Source organism: Trachypithecus francoisi, unplaced genomic scaffold, assembly GCF_009764315.1.
Source record: "Trachypithecus francoisi isolate TF-2019V2 unplaced genomic scaffold, Tfra_2.0 Lachesis_group3, whole genome shotgun sequence".
Taxonomy (NCBI): Eukaryota; Metazoa; Chordata; class Mammalia; order Primates; family Cercopithecidae; genus Trachypithecus; species Trachypithecus francoisi.
Window position 1 is genome coordinate 20,943,545 of NW_022681468.1, and position 20,635 is coordinate 20,964,179.

At 36.0% G+C, this 20,635-nt stretch overlaps 1 long non-coding RNA gene across 2 annotated transcripts in view; it reads right to left on the bottom strand.

Moving 5' to 3' along the window:
- Positions 1-4,430: 4,430 nt before the first annotated feature.
- Positions 4,431-20,635, bottom strand: part of LOC117071598 — a 113,678-nt gene continuing 97,473 nt past the window's right edge. For both annotated transcript variants that reach the window (XR_004432370.1, XR_004432371.1), the window contains exon 5: positions 4,431-4,568. This is a non-coding gene — a long non-coding RNA (uncharacterized LOC117071598). The remainder of the gene's footprint in view (positions 4,569-20,635) is intronic.

The window sequence follows — 20,635 nt, forward strand, 5'->3', positions numbered from 1 at the left end:
CTCAGGTGGACTTTCTTCATCTGTCCACCCATACCAAAATCTATAAATTTATGCCCCGCAGATTAGTCACTAAAGAGAAAAGTGAGTTTCTTTTTTCTTAAAGTCTCCAATTGGGTCTTATTGGAACAAATTGAGTAATAGTTCTCAAACAATTGCTATGACCTAAGAGATAACATATACTCATTTGTTAGGTCTGGATCATACAAGGCAGAAGGCATGAATGTGTCAGCTTCACCAAACCATATATACTGAGAGTCATTGAGAGGCTACTGTCAAAAAAAAACCAAGGTCCAGTGGGGAAATGTATATTAGACAACAAAAAGCAAAATATGACTAGTGGAGAACTTTCTTAATATAACTCTACTTTTAATATCCTTGATTCATAATAATAATAAATCTAATATAAATTCAGGTATATTTTAAAGTGATGTGCATTTTATCAGCCACAGCTAATTCACTCTTTGTATTGTATCGAACATTAAATAAATATCAACAGCTCAATGTGTGGGCAGCGTGGATTAACAGGCACTTTGCAGTAATTGTGTGGCAAAGACAGCAGTTGAGTTTCTTTCACGAAAATAGCATTTCTCACATTAGACAGCCCTGGAATCTGGTCTTATCTCTATCTCTTATACCTCTGAACAAAGTAATTCAACTCTCCAAGAATCTTGAACTGCAATCTGGGAATTCAATCATCTGCTTCATTGGATTATTCAAATGATGTAAGATAATGTTTCAAATTACCACAGCATAGTAGCTGGCATATTGTAATCTCTCAGAAAGGTTAACTGGATTATTATCAGCAATGACCTTAAAATAATCTTTCAAGCTGATATGATTTGACTCTGTGTCCCCACCCAATTCTCAAATCAAATTGTAATCCCCACATATTAGGGAGGGACCTGGTGGGAGGTGATTGAACCATGGGTTGGTTTCCTCCATGCTCTTTCCACGATAGTGAGTGAGTTCTCACGAGGTCTGATGGTTTAAAAGTGTTTGGTGGTTCCCCACTCCCCTCTCTCTCCTGCTCTGCCACAGTAAGACATGCCTTGCTTCCTCTTTGCCTTGGGCCATAATTGTAAGTTTCTTGAGGCCTCCCAAGCCATGTTGAATTGTGATTCAATTAAACCTCTTTTCTTCATAAATTACCCAATCTCATGTAGCTCTCACTGTGAAAACTGACTAATACACAAGTGATACTCTTGACTTGTGTATTTTCCTGCCTCAAAACACTTTTTACATGTTCACTAATTTATTACGTATTATGTTTGGGCCATCTCTTCCAGTAAGCTTTTAACTCCTTGAGGTCATTATTCATTAGTGTGTTCTCAACATTTTCATGTGAAGTTATTTTAATGTCTGCTAGGTCAATTTTGTACTTATGAACTTGATTTTTTGAATCATAATGCAGGATTTTTTATTTTATTTTATCCCTCTTGAATTACAAAACCACATATGTTTTTAAACTTGGGCTGCCTTTATCTTATACCTCTCTGTAGATGCACCTTGGAGCAATACCTTCATAGAATTTTCTATGGTCATGCTTAAATTCCATTTCTTGATAACATTTTCTTCATTGTATTGTTAGTATAATATTATTATTTTTACTTTTCTTTCACCAAAACACAATAGCTCCTTATCTCCTGTGGCTGAGACCCTAGGATATCCTCCAATTTCTTTCTTAAAACTTACTGTTTTTTTCTACCAAGGAGAATATAGTTTGAGTTGCATGCTTAGAAAATTCAATGCACACACTGCTTCTATGGAAAAATCATAATATTTTATATATGACCAATTGGATCAGTAATTATTTGGAACTAATCATATGCTACAGAAGATTATAAATGAATATATTTTCACAGCATTTAATTTAGTGAAGATAGAAGAAATGTGCCTAGATTTACATTTTTAACTCAGGTCAACCCCATTGAGTTAAATTGACAATATAGATAATCAAATACAGTTATTTGATAGATGACTGATCGATAGATTAGATAGTTAAACTATACATGTATGTCATCTAATGTGCACAAGAATACATATAATAAAGTTATTAATCAAATAATATAAACCTTCAAAGGAGACCTGAGTGTTACATTGGACAGGCTTTCAAACTTATTGATGCTGACAAATTCCCCTTTCTGAGTTATAGCAAATATTCATATTGGCAAGAAGTAGACCTTACTTAGAATTTCAAGGTTTTAAAATTGAAAAATAGTTTCTTCTCATAAAAAAAATGCTGAGGAACCTCTGTTAAAAGTCCAAAGTGTAGTCTTATGGAAAATGCAAGTGATATTGAATCTGATATCTTGCATTTGAAACTGCATTCTAATGCTACTGCTTAACTTTGGACACATTATTTGCTTGCTCAGATGGAAAGTTAACAATAAGGTGGATTCAAATTCAATTTCATCACTACTTGTTATACATCTTGGAGAAGTTATTTTTCTTCTCTGAACCTTATTTCCTGTTTGCATAAAAATCCTAATACAAAAACTTAAATTGAGAACTATTATGGAAATGAAATAAACTTCTATAAAAGTTTGTGCATAATGTCTCTCACATAATGTGTATTTATTAGTTTCTTTATTCCTTCAGGTTCTTAACCATCATCATTGGGATTTCAGTGACAGCAGTTTATCATTAAATCCACAGAGATACATTAATGAGATAATATGTATTAAGAGTTTGCCAAATCCAAATGCTGTTTTTCCATTACAATACTAACAATCACTACACTTAGGACTATAACTACCTTTGCAATAGAAATAAGGTACAGTTGAAAAAATGCTTAACTAGAAATAAGAAAAGTTGAGTTCTAAGAATACTTCATTATTAACTTATTCTCTAATATTAGGGTACAGTATTATATAGAGAATTATTTTTATGTCTGGTAATTAGTTTCTTTATTGTTATAATCTGTATCTGTAGCTATGTTTATATCATTACATGCATTAAATCTTTATTAATTTAACATACTATAATTACGAGTAAGGCACTGGATGTTCATTAATATCAGTGACATCTGAAAGCCGTCAATGGATGGGGCAAATTGCTGTGTTTAGGAAAGTCTCTCAATGGAGGGAGAGGGAAGAGGAGGCAGGAATATGCAGGAGGAGGGAGTATGCAGCCTGTGCTGAATCAGTACCAGCTGTCTTATTTGGCGCTAATTAACTTTCAAACCAGATTCTACCAAGACTAAGCAAATGGGTACTGAAAAGTTTTGCCAGGTCAGTTGAGTTTTTCTTTATTTTGAAATTTAAAGATTTCAAATTTTATTGTAGACAAGAAAAAAATGTTATCATTGACCATACATTTTGCTGTATGATAATCTTTGGTAATTTTTTCAATGTTAACTTTCTCTTTTTTCCCATGAATGGCTAAAGTGTTTTTGTATATTGAATTATAGGCAATGCAATGTAATTATAACGCAGCTAAAATACACTGCCTTCACAGTTACCAGTAATGAAAGTTAATGCCATCTTGTGAAATGATCTAGTAGAGTCTTTGTCAGCACTTTCACTAAACCTCAGTTTTTAGTCATTTATAGCATCAGCAAACAGGACTTCAGAGGGAATAACATCACCTGTTGCTATTAAGAGTGACATAGCCCAAGGTTAGGGCAGACACGCAAAAATCCTTTGATCCTCAATATTTCTTTGCTTCTCTCTATTTACTATGAACTTGCCTAGTTGAGTTGATGAAAAGTATGCAACGATCAATTTGGTTTAAATAAGAAGCTCGGTGGAAAAACTGTGAAACAACTGAAGGAACTACTGATTTGTTAACTCTTGTTCTCTTTTGCCTGTGGTGTGATAACAACATGTCTGTACACAAAAATTTATCATTGTAATTTCAAAACCTGTAAAAGTCTTTCCTTTTCTGAGAAAAACTCATAGTTAGACTCTATTTATTCATGTTTTGTAATAACTAACTCCTAAGAAGACAGTCAGCGATTAAAAATCAGAAATGAATTCAAAGAAGCTGAATCCTGATTGTAGAAACAAACATCGATCTTAGCATGTAAAAATGTGAGTGAGTGAGTGATATAGCAGCAATTATAGAGTTGGGTCAATACATTAAGTGGAAAAGAAACTGTAGAATAAGAAGCTCAGATACCATGCTGATTTGAACTGTCATGTCACAATCTTGGAAGACTGTGCTACCAGAAAAAATAGCTAATTCAACTCGTTAGAATACAAGCATAATCTATTACTATACATTGTCATTATTCATGGCATTTCACGTAAGTATCTTGTAAGAAGCTTAAATTTTATTAATTTTCACATTATTCTTCCAAATTTTGGAAAGTTAATATGATTACAACTACAATAAGCAATTATTTAAATGATTTTAAAAAACATTCTTAACCAAAAATCTATACAAATAAGCTATTTCTGTGGCTCTGAAGGTAAAGTATATATTCTTCTCACCATATACCTTCTTTCATTCTCTCTGCCTTTTAAATTTTTATTTTCTTTGTCCGTAGTCTTGCCCTGAACAATCGTTAGTCCCCCAAAGTACGTTGTCATCCTCTTAACATGACTACTTCTCAGGCATGGCAGCATCTGATGAAAACAAAAACAAGGTTAAAGGTTTTATCAATTCCTCTTCTAACAAACAAAAGGTGACTTTTTTGAAGAAAGTCTATTTATTCTTTTGAGAATCCTAGCATACAATTTAGCAAATGACCGCTTCATAATAGTAACTTATAATTTTCTGCTGCCTTAAAATTTACAAAGTGCTCTTACACACATAATATCATCTGATCTTTGCCTCAACCCACCGAAAAAGGTTGAAATAAAAGTGACTTGCTTAATTCATACAATTAGATCATCTGACAAGTTTTAAGTAAAAACTTACCTTTAAAATTCATATTTTAAAAGTAGTAGTTTTTTGACCAAAAGACTAAACTCATTATTTTGCAATCACTATCCTTTACAAAATGTGAAAATTTTCTTTAACCATAAAATATTATTTGTTTAGCACTAGCAAGTGATTCCATGGAAGGGAGGATGGGTGAAAACTCACTCTAAACTAATAAAAGTTATACCAAAATTAATTTGTAAGATATCTATTTATTTCATAGAAGATTAGTAAGACTATCTTGCAATAATACATTTTCCCTCATGAAATATTCAACCTTAACGATGGTCTTAAGGTGAGTTTCATTGGAAAATTCTATATATAGGAAACATTGGTTTTTCAAAATATATTTGATTTGTCATACTGTTATATGTTTCTGGAAGAACATCACAGAGGTAAAGAAAAATTCTCACCACATCATATCAAAAATATCTATTAGAAATGTAATTAATCACTTCCAGCTGGCAAGATGGCTGGATAGGAACAGCTCTGGTCTGCAACTCCCAGCAAGATCAACACAGAAGGTGGGTGATTTCTGCAATCCCAACTGAGGTACCCAACTCATCTCACTGGGACTGGTTAGACAGTGGGTGAAGCCCACGGAGGGTGAGCCAAAGCAGGGTGGGGCATCACCTCACCCAGGAAGTGCAAAGCGTCAGGGAACTCCTTCACCTAGCCAAGGGAAGACTTGAGGAACTGTGCCAGGAATTCCCATGGTCTTTGCAACCCACATACCAGGAGATTCCCTTGGGTGCCTACACCACCAGAGCACTGGGTTTCAAGCACAAAACTGGACGGCCCTTTGGGCAGGCACCAAGCTAGCTGCAAGAGTTTTTTTGTTTGTTTGTTTGTTTGTTTGTTTGTTTTCATACCCCAATTGTGCCTGGAACACCAGTGAGACAGAACCATTTACTACCCTGGAAAGAGGGCTGAAGTTAGAGATATAAGTGGGCTAGCTCCCAACCCATGGAGCCCAGCAAGCAAAAATCCACTGGCTTAAAATTCACGCTACCAGCACAGCAGTCTGAAGTCGACCAGGGACACTAGAGCTTGGTGAGGGGAGGGGCGTCAGTCATTACTGAGGCTTGAGTATGTGGTTTTCCCCTCACAGTGTAAGCAAAGTCACCAGGAAGTTCAAACAAGGCACAGCCCAGCACAGCTCTGTAAAGTAGGGATAGCCTGATTACCACTCTAGACTCCTCCTCTCTAGGCAGGCCATCTCTGAAAGAAAGGCAGCAGCAGCCCCAGTCAGGGACTTATAGATAAAACTCTCATCTCCCTGGGACAGAGCACCTGGGGGACGGGGAAGCTGTGGGGGCAGCTTCAGCAGACTTAAACATTTCTGCCTGCTGGCTCTGAAGAGAGCAGCAGATCTCCAAGCACAGCACTCGAGCTCTGCTAATTGGCAGACTGCCTCCTCGAGTAGGTCACTGACCCCCTGTGCCTCCTGACTGGGAGACAACTCCCAGCAGAGGTCCACAGACACCTCATAAAGGAAAGCTTCAGCTGGAATCTAGCAGGTACTCATCTGGGAAAAAGCTTCCAGAGGAAGAAGCAGGAAGCAATCTTTGCTGTTCTGCAGCCTCTGCTGGTGATACCCAGGCAAACAGGGTCTGGAGTAGACCTCCAGCAAACTCCAGCAGACGTGCAGCAGAGGGTCCTGACTGTTAGAAGGAAAACTAGCAAGCAGAAAGGAATAGCATCAACATCAGCAAAAAGGACGTCCACACAAAAACTCCATCCATAGGTCACCAACATCAAGAAAAAGGTAGATAAATCCATGAAGATGAGGAAAAACCAGTGCAAAAGGACTGAAAATTCCTAAAACCAGAATGCCTCTTCTCCTCCAGAGGACTACAACTCCTCACCAGTAAGGAAACAAAACAGGCCAGAGAATGAGTTTGACAAATTGACAGAAGTAGGTTTCAAAAGGTGGGTAATAACTAACTCCTCCAAGTTAAAGGAGCATGTTCTAACCCAATGCAAGGAAGCTAAGAACCTTATAAAAAAGGTTAGATGAATTGCTAACTAGAATAACTAGTTTAGAGAATAACATAAATGACCCGATGGAGCTGGAAAACACAGCATGAGAACTTCGTGAAGCATACACAAGTATCAATAGCCAAATCAATCAAGTGGAAGACATGACATCAGAGATTGAAGATCAACTTAATGAAAGAAAATATAAAGACAAGATTAGAGAAAAAAGAATGAAAATGAATGAACAAAGCCTCCAAGAAATATAGGACTATTTCAAAAGATCAAACCTACGTTTGTCTGGTGTACTTGAAAGTGGTGGGGAGAATGGAACCCAGTTGGAAAGCACACTTCAGGATATTATCCAGGAGAACCCGGAGAACTTCCCCAACCTAGCAAGAGAGGCCAACATTCAAATTCAGGAAACACAGAGAACACCACAAAGATACTTCTCGAGAAGAGCAACCCAAGACACACAATCATCAGATTCACGAAGGTTGAAATGAAGAAAAAAAATGTTAAGGGCGGCCAGAGAGAAAGGTCAGGTTACTCACAAAGGGAAGCCCATCAGACTAACAGTGAATCTCTCTGCAGAAACCCTACAAGCCAGAAGATAATGGGAGTCAATATTCAACATCCTTAAAAAAAAAGCACTTTCAACCCAGAATTTCATACCCAGCCAAACTAAGCTTCAGAAGCGAAGGAGAAAAAAATCCTTCACAGACAAGCAGATGCTAACAGATTTTGCCACCACCAGGCCTGCCTTACAAGAGCTCCTGAAGGAAGCACTAAACATGGAAAGGAACAATTGGTACCAACCACTGTGAAAACATACCATACCAGATTGTAAAGAACATAGACACTATGAAGCAACTGCATCAACTAATGGACAAAATAACCAGCTAGCATCATAATGACAGGATCAAATTCAAACATAACAATATTTACCTTAAATGTAAATTGGCTAGATACTGCAATTAAAAGACACAGACTGGCAAATTGACTAAAAAGCAAAGAACCGTCAGTGTATTCTGTTAAGGAGACTCATCTCAGGTGCAAAGACACACATAGGCTCAAAATAAAGTGATGGAAGAATAGTTACAAGCAAGTGGAAAGAAAAAAAAAAAAAGGAAAGCAGGGGTTGCAATCCTAGTCTCTGATAAAACAGACTTTAAACCAGTAAAGATCAAAAAAGACAAAGAAGGATTACCATTACATAGTGGTAAAGGGATCAATGCAACAAGAAAAGCTAACTATCTTAAATATATAGGATATATATTTATCCTCCAATATAGGAGCACCCAGATTCATAAAGCAAGTTCTTAGAGACCTACAAAGAGACTAAGACTCTCACACAATAATAGTGGGAGACTTTAACACCCCACTGTCAATGTTAGACAGATCAACAGCACAGAAAATTAACAAGGGTATTCAGGAGTTGAACTCAGCTCTAGACCAAGCAGACCTAACAGACACCTACAGAACTCTCCACCCCAAATCAGCAGAATATGCATTCTTCTCAGCATCGTATCACATTTATTCTAAAATTGACCACATAATTGGAAATAAAATATTCCTCAGCAAATGGAAAAGAACGGAAATCATAACAGTCTCTCAGACCATAATGCAATCAAATTAGAACTCAGGATTAAGAAACTCACTCAAAACCACACAACTACAAGGAAACTGAACAACCTGTTCCTGAATGACTATTGGGTAAATAACGAAATTAAGGCATAAATAAAGAAGTTATTTGAAACCAATGAGAACAAAGACACAACACAGCAGAATCTCTGAGACACAGCTAAAGCAATGTTTAGAGGAAAATTTAAAGCACTAAATGCCCACAGAAGAAAACAGGAAAGATCTAAAATAGACACCCTAACATCACAATTAAAAGAACTAGAGAAGCAAGAGCAAACAAATTTGAAAGCTAGCAGAAGACACGAAATAACTGAGATAAGAGCAGAACTGAAGGCGATAGAGACACAAAAAACCCTGCAAAAAAATTAATGAATCCTGAAGATGGTTTTTTGAAAAGATTAACAAAATAGATAGACCATTAGCCAGACTAATAAAAAAGAAGAGAGAGAAGAATCAAATGGACACAATAACAAATGATTAAGGGGATATCACTACCGATCCCACAGAAATACAAACTACCATTAGAGAATACTATAAACACCTCTACACAAATAAACTAGAAAATCTAGAAGAAATGGATAAATTCCTAGACACATACATCCTCCTAAGACTAAACCAGGAAGAAGTTGAATCCCTGAATAGACCAACAAAAGGTTCTGAGACTGAGGAATTAATTAATAGCCTACCAACCAAAAAAAAGAGAAGGACCAGATGGATTCACAGCCAAATTCTACCACAGGTACAAAAAGGAGCTGGTACCATTCCTTCCGAAACTATTCCAAACAATAGAAAAAGAGGGAGTTGCGTCTAACTCATTTTATGAGGCCAACATCATCATAATACCAAAACCTGGCAGAGACATAACAAAAAAAAAAAAGTTTCAGGCCAATATCCCTAATGAACATTGATGCAAAAATCCTCAATAAAATATTGGCAAACCGAACCTAGCAGCACATCAAAAAGTTTATCCACCACAATCAAGTCAGCTTCACCTCTGGGATGTAAGGCTGGTTCAAAATACGCAAATCAATAAACGTAATCCATGACATAAATAGACCAACAACAAAAACCATATGATTATCTCAGTAGATGCAGAAAAGGCCTTCGATAAAATTCTACACCATTTCATGCTAAAACCTCTCAATATACTAGGTATTGATGGAATGGATCGCAAAATAATAAGAGCTATATATGACAAACCCACAGCCAATATCATATTGAATGGGCAAAAGCTGGAAGCATTCCCTTTGAAAACCGGCACAAGACAAGGATGCCCTCTCTCACCACTCCTATTCAACATAGCAGTGGAAGTTCTGTCCAGGGCAATCAGGCAAGAGAAAGAAATAAATCATATTCAAATAAGAAGAGAGGAAGTCAAATTGTCTGTTTTTCAGATTATATAATTGTATGTTTGGAAAACCCCATTTTCTCAGCCCCAAATCTCCTTGAGCTGATAAACAACATCAGCAAAGCCTCAGGATACAAAGTCGATGTGCAAAAATCACAAGCATTCCTATACACCAATAATAGACAAACAGAGAGCCAAATCATGAGTGAACTCCCATTCATAATTGTGACAAAGAGAATAAAATACCTAGGAATACAACCTACAAGGGATGTGAAGGACCTCTTCCAGGAGAATTCCAAACCACTGCTCAGGGAAATAAGAGAGGACACAAACAAATGGAAAAACATTCCATGCTAATAGATAGGAAGAATCAATATTGTGAAAACGGCTATACTGCCCAAAGTGTATTTTCAATGCTATCCTCATCCAGTCACCATGGACTTTTTTCACAGAATTAGAGAAAAACTACTTTAAATTTCATATGGAACCAAAAATAAGCCCATATAGCCAAGACAATCATAAGCAAAAAGAACAAAGATGAAGTCATCATGCTACCTAACTTCAAACTATACTACAAGGCTACAGTAACCAATACAGCATGGTATTGTTACAAAACAGATATATGGACCAATGAAATAGAACGGAGGCCTCAGGAATAATTCCACACATCTACAATCATCTGATCTTCGACAAATCTGACAAAAACAAGCAACGGGGAAAGGATTCTCTATTTAATAAATGGTGTGGGAAAACTGACTAGCCATATGCAGAAAAATGAAACCGGACCCCAACCTTACACCTTATACAAAAATTAACTCAAGATAGATTAAAGACTTAAACATAAGACCTAAAACCATAAAAAACCTAGAAGAAAACCTAGGCAATACCATTCAGGACATAGGCATGGGCAAAGACTTCATGACTAAAACACCAAAAGCAATGGCAACAAAAGCCAACATTGACAAACGGAATCTAATTAAACTAAAGAGCTTCTGCACAGCAAAAGAAACTATCATCAGAGTGAACAGCCAACCTATAGAACTGGAGAAAAATTTTGCAACATCTATCCATATGACAAAGGGCTGATATCGAGAATCTACAAGGAACTTAAACAAATTTACAAGAAAAAAACAAACAACCCCGTCAATAAGTGGGTGAAGGATGTGAACAGACATTTCGCAAAAGAAGACACTTATGTGGCCAAAAAACATGAATAAAAGCTCATCGTCATTGGTCATTAGAGAAATGCAAATCAAAATCACAATGAGATATATTTCTCATGCCAGTTAGAAGGATGTTCATTAAAAAGTCAGGAAACAACAGATGCTGGAGAGGATGTGGAGAAATAGAAATGCTTTTACACCGTTGGTGGGAGTGCAAATTAGTACAACCATTGTAGAAGACTATGTGGCGATTCCTCAAGGATCTAGAACCAGAAATATCATTTGACCCAGCAATGCCATTACTGGGTATATACCCAAAGGATTATAAATCATTCTACTATAAAGAAACATGCACATGTCTGTTTATTGCAGCACAATTCACAATAGCAAAGACTTGGAACCAACCCAAACGCCCATGAATGATAGACTGGATAAAGAAAATATGGCACATATACACCATGGAATACCATGCAACCATAAAAAAGGACAAGTTCATGTCTTTTGCCAGGACATGGATGAAGCTGGAAACCATCATTCTCAGCAAATTAACACAGGAACAGAAAACCAAACACAGCATATTATTGCTCATCAGTGGGAGTTGTACAAAGAGAACACATGGACACAGGAAGGGGAACATCACACACTGGGGGACTGTCAGGGGTTGGGGGCTAGGGAAGGGGCTAGCATTAGGAGAAATACCTAATGTAGATGATGGGTTGATGGGTGCAACAAACCACCATGGTACGTGTATACCTATGTATCAAACCTGCACGTTCTGCACATGTACCCCAGATCTTAAAGTATAATAATAAAAAAGAAATGTAACTAATCACTCTTATTCTTAACCTTGGTCAATGATTTTGAGCTAGTTTTTCTCTTTTTAGCTTTATCTCCTATCAAGCTAACCTTTTATTCCCTTTTTATATTGTAATTTTTGGAAGAAAGGCACTATGAACATGCTGAGTTTAAGGAATGGAGAATTATATTCCCTGTGGGAAATAAATTTATCAACTATAGCACAGTGCTTGTGTACAATTCTTTTTGTCTTTAGACTTATAGATTTGACTCATTTCCAAAGCTCCTTAGGTCAACATCTTATTCCCCCACCCTTTTCAGTGAAGTTGCCCCATACGTGCATCATATATTCAGATTCCTTTGTCAGATTCTTTGAGCAATAAAATTGCCCAACTTTCTAAATATATATGTGTATATATGTGTATATGTGTATATATGTGTATATATAATCTAATATTATATATATGAATTTGTTGTTAAGATGCTAACTCTTGCTTTTCAATTTTTATACATCTTTGTGGTTTTGTCTTATATACCTGTTGTCTGCTGTTTGTTATTAGTGTTCATTGTGTCTATTTCTTGTTCCTGACTTTTGAAAGATTTCATCAAGAATTTCTTCATTAAGCATGTTCTTAGTTTTGTGTTTGAAACGCATATATTTTGTCATACTAACAAACATCCATTCATTTTTACTTAAGGAATGTATCATTGCATTTTATCCCTTGCCATTTCACTGCTTTATTAATAGATTTCCAAATATTAATATACACTAGTATTCCTGGAATAATTTTCACTAGTTAAATTTCTTTCTTTATATTAAATGTTGGGCTCCATATTATACTTGCTTCATACATGAGTTTGGCCATTTTCCTTCCTTATTTTTCCCCCATGTTCTGAAATAATTTAAATAGCAATGGAAATATTCACTCTTTAAATGTTTGGTAAAATTTCCTTGTAAAAGAGTTGGGTGTGATGTTATTTCTTTTAAGAGTAGTTCTTACATAACACCCTGTATTTCCCTTGTGAAACATGATCTTTATAGACTTTTATCTCTTCAGCAGTCAATTTTGGTCAAATCTATTTTCCTTAATACTTATCTATTCTTATCTATGTTTTTAAGCTTATTTGCTAGTGGTATGCAATTTAACATTTTCATTCTTTTATTTAACTAGAAGTTTTTTCTTAATTTTTTTATATCTTGATTTTACATTTTTCTTAAATAGGTTAAATAGGTTCAATTTTTTACATTGTTACTTTTATTCAAAAAAGCATTTGTATCTATTTATAATTCTATTCTTTTTTCTTACTAATTTCTCTTTTATATTTATTGATTATTTCTTCATATTACCTTTAGGTCTTCAATTACTTTTATTCTAACCTTTTTTTTGGAAAGTATTCACTTATTTGTTTCTTTTACATTTTAAATTAATATAATAATTGAAAACTATACATTTTCTTTGTGGCATTAATTTTACTAGATCTAATTGGTTCTGAGTAATAGCATTTTAATCTATTATTTTGTTTTTCTTAAGTTCTACTGTTTATATTTGTATTTTCTTGATTAAGAGTAGTTTATAAAGAGTGTTAGAATGTTATCTGTAGAAGGATCATTTTGTTTCTGATTTTGTTATTAATTTGCAAATTTAATTTGGTATTGTGATCACAGATGTTTTGCTATGTTTACTCTTTGGCATTTAAAAACTCAGAATTTGTTGCCAACTAATGTATGGTTAATGTTTATGAATGTCCCATGGACACCTGAAATAAGGATATATTTTCCATTTTTATCATTTTCAGAATTAGTTATGTATCAGTCAGTTCTAATTTTGCTTATATTTTACATTCTTAGTTATATAATATTTCATGGACTGAGAGAATTAAAGTCTCCTATTAATAGTGAGTTTCTCTGCATTTTTAAAGTCTGCTCTTTAATATTTGCTTTATGAATGTTTATGTTATGTTATCTGGAACACTGTTATAAAAATTCTGGGATAACAATGTGAATTGCATTTCTTTTGTTTGCATTGGCCTAATATACCTTTGTTTCTCCTTTTATTTTTAAACTTTCTAAGTCATTGTCTTCTTATCTGTGTCTCTTTATTCTAGATTTATGGCCTAGATTTGGGTTTATTTTGTATGCTATTTTATAAATCTTGGCTTTAAACATGTGCCTCTAGTCAGTTTATATTTATGGCATGACTGATATATTTCATATTAGTTCTGTCAGAGTATTTTAGGTTATAATTTCTATTTTTACAGTTTTAACTTACAAGTCTTGGCATGTATTTAAATTGCATTGCTGTGTGTATTGGTGTCTGTGTGTGTTTGTGGGTGTGGACCCTCTAATATACAGGAATATTTGTATTTATTGTATACTTTTAACATTATCTTTATAAGATAAATTACAAAGAGGTTACCTAATACAAATGTAGTTCTCTATTTCTTTAACCTATTATTTACTTAATATAAGCACTCATAAATTAACATTCTTCTTAATGTTTTTTCTATTCCTCTAACCCATTTCTCAACAATTCATTCTCTTGAGTACATTAAAATATGTTTATGAATCTATCACTTGCCTTCTCAGCTGTTAGAAAAGAGACAACACCAACATACTCCATCTCCTAACTTCTTTACACTCTTTTTCTCCTAAGTTTTTTGTGTCATTTTTACATGTCAAAAAATCTACATTTATATTTTGTTTTGCGATCTAATCCTACTTTTTTTTTTAACTATCAGTTTTACACTTAAACATTTTTCAAGCGTCTAATGGCTGCCTGTCTTAGTTCATTTTCTGTTTCTTATAACAGAATGCCTGCAACTGGGAAATTTATAAAGAAACAAAGTTTATTTGTTACAGTCTTGGGGCTGAGAAATCCAAGGTTGAAAGGCCACATCTGGTGAGGCCTTCTTGCTTGTGAGAACTCTCTGCAGTAGTCCCAAAGCAGCCCAGGGTATCACAGGGTGAAGATACTGAGTGTGCTAACTCAGGTCTCTTTCCCTCTTCATATAAAGTCACCAATTCCATTCCTGTGATAATCCAATAATCCATTAATCCATGGATGGATGAACTCATTCATAAGGGCAGAGTCCTCAGGACCCAATCACATCTGAAAGGCTCGACCTCTCAATACAACCACACTGAGAATTAAATTTCAGCCTGAGTTTTGGAGAGGACAAATATTCAACTATAGCATTCCATCCCTGACCTCCCAAAACTCACGTTCTTCTCACATACAAATACATTCATTCCATCTCCATATCCCCAAAGTCTTAACTTGTTCCAGCACCAACTCAAAATCCAAAATTCCAAGTCTTATCTGTGAGTATGTGAAATAAAAACAAGTTATGTGCTTCCAACATTCAATACAGGCATAAGATAGACATTTCCATTCCAACAGGGAGAAATAGTTGAAAAGAAAGGAATAACAGGCCCCTAATCAAGTCCAAAATCTAGCTGTGCAGACATTAAATCTTAAATCTGGGGAATAGTCTTTTCTGACTTCATGTGCTGCCTCCTGGAGTGGGGCGGAGTTGGGCCCCCAAAGCCTCAGGCAGCCCAAACCCTTTTCTGGGTGCAACCCACATGGCTGCTTGTACAGGTTTGAGTTAGGTGCCAAAAGCTTTTCCAGGTGGGTGTTGCATGCTGCTAGTGACTTCTCAGTCTGGCGTCCTGGTGGCAGTCTTGCTCTCACAGCTCCACTAGGCATTGCCCTGGTGGAAACCCTCTGATGCAACTTGAACCCCGCAACCTAGCAAGGCTCTATGCAGTGGCTCTGCCCCTGTGACAAGTCTCTGCCTGGGGCCTCATGCTTTTGAAAACATCCTTTGAAATCTGGGTGGAGGCTTCCAAGGCTCTACAGCTCTTGCTTTTTGCAAGCCTTCAGAATTAACATTACGTGGATGCTCCTAAGGTTTATGACTTGTACATTCTGGAACTGTGGCTGTGGAGCACTGCAGTAGGGTATGGGGGAGCAGGGTCCTGAGAAGACTGGGCAGCAAGTCTGTGAAGAGTCCTGGGCCTGTCCTCTGAAACAATTCTGCCCTTTTAGGACTCTGGGTCTATGATTGAAGGGGCAGCCTCAAAGATCTCTGAAGGTCATTGGGGATCTTTCTTCCATTGTCTTGAGCAATTGCACCTAGCTCTCTTCTATTCATGCTAATCTCTTTAGCAAATGATCACTGGGTTCCAACCTTGGTTTCCTCTCCTGAACTTTTACAAAGCTTTTTGTGGCCAGATACCTTAGTCCATCACTCTCAAGTTTGGCCTTCCACAGAGCCCTGGGGCATGGACACAGTGTGGCCAAGTTCTTTGATAAATTATAACAAAGATGGCTTTTCCTCTAGTTTCTAGTATCTTGTTCCTCAGTTATATCTGAAATCTCATCTGAATGACCTTTACTGGCCTATTTCTATCAGCATTCTAGTCACAATCACTTAACCAATCTCAAAGGAGTTCTAAACTTTCCTTAGTCTTCTTGTCCTCTAAGTCCTCACGAGAATCTAGGCCAGATCCTTCAAATTCTTTTAGCCTCTGCCCGTTACCCAGTTACAAAGCCACTTCCACATTTTCAAGTGTTTGTTAACTGAAACAATCCCATTTCTGGTATAAATTTCCTGACTTATTCCATATTTCTGTTGCTTATAATAGAGTAACTGGAACTGACTACTTTAAAAACAAAACAAAACAAAACAAAATTTATGTCTTACACTTATGAAGCCAGGAAGTCTAAGGTTGAGAGTCCCAATCTGGTGAGGGACTTCTTACTGGTAGGAATTCTCTATAGAGTTCCAAAGTGGCACGGGGTATCACATGGTGAGGAAGCGGAGGGTACTAGCTCTGATCTCTTTTCCTCTTCTTATAAGGCCACTAATCTAATTCCCATGATAACCCATTAACCAGTTAATGGGTTAATCTATTTATGAAGGCAGAGTCCCCACGACCCAACCACTTTTTAAAGTCTTCAACTCTCAATAGTATCACATTGGACATTAAATTTCAGCATGAATTTGGGAGGCGCAAATGTGCAAATGACAGTATAGTCCTTCTGTACATACTTTTGTCAGACACCCCTTGATTGGCTGTAGTTTATCTTCAAGCACTATTCTCAAGAAGAGAACCTTGGGTTAAAGTTCCTTGATTTCTGATAGGTACATGACTTTCCATAGGCTTGATATTGTTGGAAAGCTTGACTTTGTTGAACATGTAGTACTATGCACTTCATGTTCGATAAAATTTTCCCATGAATTTCTGATTGATATTGCTCTATTTTCCGTGGCATTAAATTTTGCTGGGAGAAATTGATCAGCCAGACATTTTGTTCCCTCTACACATAATACACATGTAATGCCTCACATATTTGTATTCTATGCTTGTCCTGGGGCCATAAAATTCTCTTTCATATTATTCCAATTTTAATATGTATCTGAAGAGATCAGCATTCTAGTCACATTTGAATAGACATAATTGTTATTAGAATGATTAAATTGGTTGAATTTTTCCATAAATATTTTGATAATTTCAATTCAGATACATGAAATAAGACTTTTCAAATCAAAGGCATAACAATTTTCTAACCAATGAGTTGGGAAATTAGCTTAAAATGTAATATATAATTCATGTGTTAAGCGAAGTCCCCTAAAACACTTTTATTTGAAGCAGGCTAGTGTAACTCGACATACCTATTTCCAGAGTTACCATATTCACAGACATTGATTAAAATTTCAAAATTTTCCATTGGTCTCACCTATACACTCTTTTTTTCAGTTTAAAAATGGGATTTCTTAGACTATAATATTAGTATTTTCTGAAGAACTTCCTTATAATCTACTGGAAGAATGTTGAGAAAGCTTTCCTGATGACCTCTCTAACAATTAATCAGTTTTATATCAAGCATAATGGCATATCTATATTTCATTATAATTGGGAGAACAGTGATACAATTTTTCTTTCTTCACTCTGCACTGTGATTCATAGCTTATTTTGTTAGGATTTCATCAAACTAATAAGCTATAAGTTATACAATTTTGATAAACAACTTTCTTTAAGAAATTATTTACTGAGCACATACTATCTTCTAGGTGCCATTCTAAGTGTCAGGCATGACACAGCCATGCCCCGGCTGTTAGCAACATCACACCCTAGTGGCTTATAGCTGCGTTGATCCCTGGGATCAATGGCCTTGGCCATTCCAACTGTTTGACTCAAGGTTAGGTTGCCCTTTTCTCCAACCCCCTACTGCACCCTCACTAGAAGCAAGCACTGTGAAAGGGCATCTCAGCTCCAGCTCTTCTTATAGGACCAATAAAATTTCAGTTGCAATTTCATTCCAGGTCAGCTTCTCCATGTGCTCAATCCTGCTTTTCTAACTATCTTAGTAATACAGGGCTCAAAAACACTGCCAAATAAATCTGCAAGTTACCTTTCATCTCAGAGTCTCTTTCTAAGGAGTCCACTTTCAGATCCTCCCTGTGACACTTATGTCCCACTTGAGAAACAAGATAATAAATGAAAAGGCAAATCACTGAGAGTAAAAGATGTTAATAATTATTATTAAGGATATACATAGTTTAAAAGTTAAACACATACATGTGTGCATTTGTACTTACATGTATGTGTGTTCTCTGTGTTAATCTTTGAAACATATGTAAATAAAAATCCCAAAGCTTCTATTATCAGCTAAGTCTTAATAGCTTGTTCACTGCTCTGAGCTAAACAGATGTTATACATGCAAATGAAATTAGATGTTATACATGCAAATGAGGAAAATGGGATATGATAGGTTTCTGGTTTGGAAGTGTCTAGTAATTGCAATAAACTTCGAATAATACAATATCTTGCCAATATGGGAGGCCCCATAGCAGTACTCTAATGAAGTAGTGATAACATAATTTATGCTATCATGAAACTATGAGCTATGAAGATTTTCACATAGGGGGATCAGTATTCCCTAGATCACCTTAAACTTTGATAGTAGCTGCTGGCAACATGTGCATCCTGGATATCCTAGGCCTCTAAGCTCTTTCCACCTGCCAAATTCACACACAACGAGATTCCCAAACAGGGATGAGACCATGAACTTAGCAGAGTTGCCTTATATTACTTCCAAAGAGGCAAGCAATCTGAAATCTATCTGTGAATAGATAGAGCCTAGTATCTGGTTGATTTTAGTTTTTTTTCAAACAGTTGCTCCCATCAAATAAGTTGGGGATCAGGGAGTACCTAGAAATGGTTATTATGAAGTTTTAAAAAACAGATGGGTCTTTCAGAAACGCATCATCTTTTTTAAAATGACTTTTCAAGAGGGAGGTGCGTTTTCAGTAATTCTACAGACCAGTAGTGTCTCAAAGGCTGATACAACACCATAATAAACTGTACTAGCTCCCCAGTCATTACCATTGTATGGAATTTTGGGATAAGTTCAATATTTATAAAGTCAAATTTTCACTATTTTTACATGTTTTCTCTTAAAGAAAAAAAAATTCATTCCTCAGGGCTCCACCAATTTAAATCTGATACCTGTGGACATCGACTTGACTAGAATTTACTATTTTTTCTTTTAATATAAGAAAAAACATTAGCAAGAAAATTAGTAATTTGAGGATATTCTCAGTTGGTATGTTTAAATGCTTGAGGAAAAAGGTCAATGTTAAGCTCATAATTAAATGTCATAATTAAAGATGTGATAATTACAAGTTACATATTTTCATTAAAGTAACTCCCAAAGATCTTTGCTTTATAATGCCATTTTTTAGTTACTGCTACTCCCATTATAATGTAATGAAAAGGCTTCTAATATGTGTTACCGTATTTGTATATGCTGCTAAATCACACTGGTCTAGTTACCCAATTAATAAAATGTGTTAGACATTCCTTCTATATGCCTTCCTCAACATGGGTGCAGTGATGTGTGAGCTGAGCTCTGAAATATCTATGCTAACAACACACAGATAAATTTCACAGAAGCTCATACATTTCTATTCATCTTTTCAGATAATATTGAGAATCCACCTGATTATAGACTTACTTGATCAAGTTGTATGAAGCCTATCATTTGATTGGTCCAGTATATTCATATGTTTTGCCTTTCCAGCCCAAGGATGGCGTCATGGTGCCCTCCTTTAAGGAAATGTAATAACAAAGAATATACAACTGTTTATAATATTTTATTTTATTTTATTTTATTATTTTATTTTTTTTTTTGAGACAGAGTCTGGCTCTGTCGCCCAGGCTGGAGTGCAGTGGCCGGATCTCAGCTCACTGCAAGCTCTGCCTCCCGGGTTTACGCCATTCTTCTCCTCAGCCTCCCGAGTAGCTGGGACTACAGGCGCCCGCCACCTCGCCCGGCTAGTTTTTTGTATTTTTTAGTAGAGACGAGGTTTCACCGTGTTAGCCAGGATGGTCTCGATCTCCTGACCTCGTGATCCACCCGTCTCGGCCTCCCAAAGTGCTGGGATTACAGGCTTGAGCCACAGCGCCCGGCCTATAATATTTTAAATTAAAACTCAGAATATCAATAATATATTTCACACTTCATAAAAATCTCTCTTGATACTCAAATTGCCACCACAAGAGCAGCTTCACAGAGTTCATATTCAATATCTCTCAACAGAGAGACCTAAACTTCTGTTGAATATCTCCAAGTTTTCACATTATGATAGCCCTGGTAGAAACAGAAAAGTTCATCTGGGGCCACATGTCAGTAGAAGCTTGAGAAATATTTATTTGAGAAATAGGATCGTGCCTTTCATGGTGGGACTCCTGTGGAGATTCATTAAGCGTGCAATTAACAAAAGTGCGCTAACAAAAGGCAGCCTCTTCTATTTAAATAGAAAAACTCAA